Genomic DNA, 6,000 nt, shown 5'->3' with positions numbered 1-6,000 from the left:
CTGGTGTAAGGACCTGGTGTGTTGACACTGTGGCAAAAAGGGACACATTGAGTGTGCCTGTAAACAAAAGAAAAGGAGGCCTGTGGTCTGGCCGACAAAAAGAGGAACCTTGCATACCCTAGAGCAGACCCAGGATGATCAAGGTGACACCTCAGCGCAAGAGAAAGTGCCACTGCATGTTTTGCCTTTGGCAGTGGGCTCACATGAATACTGGATAACCCCGTTATTGGATGGCAAACGTATACGCATGGAACTGGACACCGGTGCAGCCGTCTCACTGATCTCCGAGACTGTGTATAAAGAAAAGCTACAGCATCTTCCACTTAAGGCAACAAAAACTGTTCTGAAGACGTATACGGGAGAAGCTGTGCCTATGCTGGGCACTATTGATGTTAAGGTGGAGCTCAATGGACAGGTGGCTAAATTGCCACTGTTTGTGGTGAGAGGTAACTACCCAGCCTTAATGGGTAGGTCTTGGCTTGGGAAGATTCAACTGAACTGGGCAGAAGTGCACCGGATGACTAAAGAAGAAACCAGTCTAACCCCTATACTAAGGAAACATGCTGCTGTTTTTGGAGATGATTTGGGAAGTATGAAGGGAATCACTGTGACATTCAACATTAAACCTGACAGTCCACCAAAATATCTGAAAGCCCGAACTGTGCCATATGCCATCAGGCCAAAAGTTGAAGCAGACCTGGAGCGCCTGGTCACCAATGGAGTCCTAATACCAGTTACCCATAGCTCATGGACCACTCCTATCATTCCAATAGTGAAGAAAGATGGCTCTCTCCGGATTTGCGGTGATTTTAAAGTCACTGTCAACCCAGTGTTGTGTGCAGAGCAATACCCGCTTCCCCGCATCGATGACCTCTTCGCAGGCCTGGCTGGGAGACAAAAGTTCAGTAAAATTAATCTGAGTCAAGCATATTTACAGATGCACGTCGATGAAAAGTCCCAAGAGTTGTTGACTGTTGTGACTCATAAGGGGCTTTATCGATACTGCCGCCTACCCTTCGGAATAACATCTGCTCCCGCCCTGTTCCAGAGGGCTATGGACCAGATCTTGTGTGGCTTGTCAGGAGTTCAGTGCTATCTGGATGATATCCTGGTCACTGGAAGAAATGAAGAGGATCACTTAAAGAATTTAGAGGCTACCCTACAAAGACTGGAAGAGTATGGCCTACGAGTTCGCAAAGACAAGTGTGAATTCTTCAAGCCCTCTGTTGAATATTTGGGACACATCATTGATTCTGCAGGTCTTCATAAGGCCCCTGCAAAAGTTAAAGCTATTGTGGAGGCTCCCCCACCTCGAAATGTAAGCCAGCTGCGCTCGTTTCTAGGACTACTGAACTACTATGGAAAGTTCATCTCACAGTTAGCCACACTGCTAAAACCACTTCATGAGCTCCTTGGGCAGAACAAGGCCTGGAAGTGGACTGAAGCCTGTGATGTTGCATTTAACAAAGCTAAGGATGCATTGCTAAATTCTGAAGTTCTAACGCACTTTGATCCATCCTTACCCCCACAACTGGCCTGCGATGCCTCCCCTTATGGAGTGGGAGCAGTCGTGTCACACATTATGCCTTCGGGAGAAGAGAGACCTATTGCTTTTGCTTCACACACTCTAAGCAAAGCAGAAACTAACTACGCCCAAATCAAACGTGAGGCATTAGGAATTGTTTTTGGAATTCGGAAGTTTCATCAGTACTTGTTTGGGTGAAAGTTTACTCTTCTCACAGACCATCGACCTCTGACGTCAATTTTTGGACCCTACACAGGCATTCCCCCATTAGCTGCTAGTCTTATGCAACGTTGGGCATTGTTACTTTCAGCACACACATATGAAATCAAATATCGGAAATCCACTCTGCACGTCAATGCAGATGGCCTCTCAAGGTTGCCTTTGCCGGTCAAACATCAAGATAGTGCCCAAAAGGAAATCTTCTACTTTGAACAGGTAGAGAATACACCCATCACTGCTACTCAGATAGGGTGACCAGATGTCCTGATTTTATAGGGACAGTCCCGATTTTTGGGTCTTTTTCTTATATAGGCTCCTATTACCCCCCACCTCCTGTCCCGATTTTTCACACTTGCTGTCTGGTCACCCTATACTCAGATAAAGAAGGCAACCCGCGTTGACCCAGTATTGTCCCAAGTTATGGACCTGGTGATGCATGGAAAATCTCGACAAACCTCTCCGGTCTCATCTGACCTTGTTCCCTACATGTCCAGAAGGACGGAGTTATCGGTCCAATCTGGTTGTTTGTTGTGGGGGAGACGTGTCATTATTCCACCACCACTGAGATCACAGCTGTTAGAACAGCTACATTCTGGTCACTGTGGAATAGTGCGCATGAAGGAAATTGCACGAAGCTATTTTTGGTGGCCTGGATTGGACAGTGCTATTGAAGAGAAGACAAAAGCTTGTATGTCATTTCAGGGTGTGAGGAATGCACCCCAGTGGGCACCCCTACACCCATGGGACTGGCCTGAAAACCCGTTGCAACGTATTCATGTTGACTTTGCTGGCCCCCTTGAAGGAAGCATGTTCTTGGTGGCAATAGATGCCCATTCTAAATGGCCAGAAGTCTCTATAATGCAGTCCACTACTGCAGAGAGTACTATCCAAAAACTACTAGGACTCTTTAGTCGTTTTGGTCTGCCAGAACAACTTGTGAGCGACAACGGACCGCAGTTTGTCTCTCAGGAGTTTCAAAATTTTATGAAGGCAAATGGGATACACCACATCACGTCAGCACCATATCATCCATCCACCAATGGATTAGCTGAAAGATTTGTTCAGACAATGAAAAACGCTTTGAAATCAGCAAGGGGACAACACTCCATTCAAAAGTGTCTGGATACCTTCTTACTTTCCTACCGAAACACACCTCATGCTACGACCCAGGCATCTCCGGCCTTTCTAATGATGGGACGACAGCTGCGCACTTTCTTTGATCTGCTGAAACCTTCTGAACCCAGACAAACTGTGCAACATCAGCAGCAATATCAAGTCATCAGACGGGCACCCAGAGCAAAAGACCGAACCTTTAGCCCGGGACAGCCAGTTTTGGCTCGGAATTATACTTCCAGAGCTAAATGGGTCCCGGCCACAGTCATCACTCAAACAGGACCTGTTTCCTACACAGTCCGGACTGCAGAGAATCTTACCTGGCGGCGACATGTAGATCAGCTGTTGCCAGGTCATGCCAGTCCTCAGGACACATCTGCAATTGAGGGGTCTGACTTTACCTCTTCTGGTGAGACACCGAATCACGAATCACCTATTCCTGACTGTCCTCCTCCATTACTGCCGGCGGCTGAGATGCCCCTTTGCCCAGCACGAGCTGATACCACCTCCTCACCCGTTCGTGTTGCGGACCCTGAGCCCATGGTAGTTTCGGGTGCAACAACACCAGAAGTTCGCCGTAATCCACCTAGAGACAGAAGGCCTCCTCATCGGCTGGATCTCTAGCTAGGGCGAACCCATGGTTATGGGGCAAAATAATCCCCAGGGTTTAGCCGGGAATGGAGGCAGTCTACCCTCCTTCTCTAGTCTAGTGTGTGTTTTATTTAGGGGATGTTATTAGGGGGGGAGGAATATGTTGTGTATTTGGTTGTCATGGTTTTTGGTTCCTATGGTAACTGAGTTAGATTATTAGGGGATAGCTCAGCCAGCTTCAGCCGGCTGGGTGAGTTCTCTGAGTCTGTAAATAAAATGGTGGTTTTGTTAGCTGTCTGCCTCAAGTGATTTCTTCCTAATCCGGCTGCCCCCAAGGATATAACACTGCTGCCACAGGTTTGCGTGTACTGGTCACTTTGGGAGCTGCACTGCCCAGGGTAAGCACCACCCCTCCTGCACCCCAACCCTCTCCTCCAGCACAGAGTCTGCACCCCGCACCCAAATTTCCTCCCATAGCTTTGCGTCCTTTCACCCAGAACCATCCTTCTTCTCCTGAGCTGCAAGTAGCCATCCCTGGGAAGCCAAGAGGCAGGCACAGGATTCTTCCTCCCAGCAGCCAACCGCACCCCCCCAGGCTTTGCAGAACGAATGGTGACGCTCTACTAACCCCACTTAGCCGCACTGAGGCACTTAGCTTCTGCCCTGCCTTCCTCAGCTCGACTTTCCTCTTTTGCCACATTCCTGCATCACTTCCCTCCTTTGGCAAGTCACGCAAAGGAGCCCAGCAGGAAGAGCCGACCTCCATAGGCCAACCTCCAAGGGCAGAGGAGACCAAGCCACAAGGCTCCAAAAGGTGACTGGCCCAGATCCTCTAGCTTTCCCCTGCTGATGCCAAGGCTTTTTCTCAGCTCATTTCACCACCCTCTGCCATGCAGGGGTTGGGGTTATCACAGGTGTTACCCGAAATTGGGCCAGCTAGTAAGCATAGGGAGGACTAATGACCAACCAGAGTTCAACAGAAAGCAGCACGTTTATTATACTGACAGCTAAGCTCAAAAGAAGCAGGGGGGGAAGGTCACACTCACACTTGCATATTCACGCTCCCAGGACAGGCATGGCACTGGAGATGTCAGGATTCTGCAAGGTAAGTGTCCCACAGCGCCGCGATGGACGGTGTGATGAAGGTAAGTCTTCCTGAGGCACAATGAAATGCAACACAGTGAACCACTGGTCAGGCGGTCCGGGCAAAGGGCATTCACTGGAGGTACAAGCTTGTGAGTGCTCTTCTGAGCACAGAGCCCCTTCCCCTTTCAAGGACCTGCTCCTCATGGCCTGCGACTAGAGATGACTTGGCTGCATCTGGTGGGTCACTCTCCACCTTGGGCAGTGTCCATGCTCTGGGTGTGTGATCGCTGCCTAATTAGAGTCCCAGACACCTTGTCTACCTGGAAGCTCTTCTGTTCTTCAACCGACCCATTCATCCCACAAGCATTCCAGGAGGGAGGGGAAGGGGGAAAGCCACTTCACAGGCATTCAGAGACAAAAGTGGGAGGGAGGGAAGTATAACAGACCTTTTGAGCATACAGGTTATATATAGCATGGAAATCACTGCTGCTCCTACAACAGCAGGGACAGGCTAGTAGGAGCTGGGAAAATTAAGCCATCACGTTTCTGCCTGGTTTCAAACCAGGGACCTTGTGCATGTTAAGCAAATGTGATAACCACTACACTACAGAAACTCTGTCACAGTGCTCTGCCCCTCTCTTCATAAGAATGGCCATACTGGGTCAGACCAAAGGTCCATTCAACCAGTGATTTCCCTACACCCCCCCTGAATTTCCCCAACACCGCCTCCCCCACCCCCCCGCAGTTTTGTGAACTAGTTACATGCCAAACCTGGTGGCTGAACTTTGTGACTTTGTCCTCACCCACAACTATTTCACATTTGTGGACAATATATACCTTCAAGTCAGTGGCACTGCTATGGGTACCCGCATGGCCCCATAGTATGCCAATACTTTTATGGCTGACTTAGAACGCCTCTTTAGCTCTCATCTCCTAACACCCCTACTCTACTTGCGCTACATTGATGACATCTTCATCATCTGGACCCGTGAAAAAGAAGCCCTTCAGGAATTCCACCATGATTTCAACAATTTCCATCCCACCATCAACCTCAGCCTAGACCAATCCACACATTTCCTGGACACTACTGTGCTAATAAGCAATGGTCACATAAACACCACCCTATACCGGAAACCTACTGACCGCTATACTTACCTAGATGCCTCCAGCTTCCACCCAGGACACACCACACAATCCATTGTCTTCAGCCAAGCTCTAAGATACAACCATATTTTCTCCAATCCCTCAGACAGAGACAAACACCTATAAGATCTCTATCAAGCATTCTTAAAACTACAATACCCACCTGCTGAAGTGAAAAAACAGATTGACAGAGCCAGAAGAGTGCCCAGAAGTCACCTACTACAAGACAGGCCCGACATAGAAAATAACAGAATGCCACTAGCCGTTACCTTCAGCCCGCAAATAAAACCTCTCCAGTGCATCCTCAAAGATCTACAACCTAT

Source organism: Mauremys mutica, chromosome 1 (genome assembly GCF_020497125.1).
Source record: "Mauremys mutica isolate MM-2020 ecotype Southern chromosome 1, ASM2049712v1, whole genome shotgun sequence".
In the NCBI taxonomy this organism is placed as follows: Eukaryota; Metazoa; Chordata; order Testudines; family Geoemydidae; genus Mauremys; species Mauremys mutica.
This window is presented reverse-complemented; position numbering follows the sequence as displayed.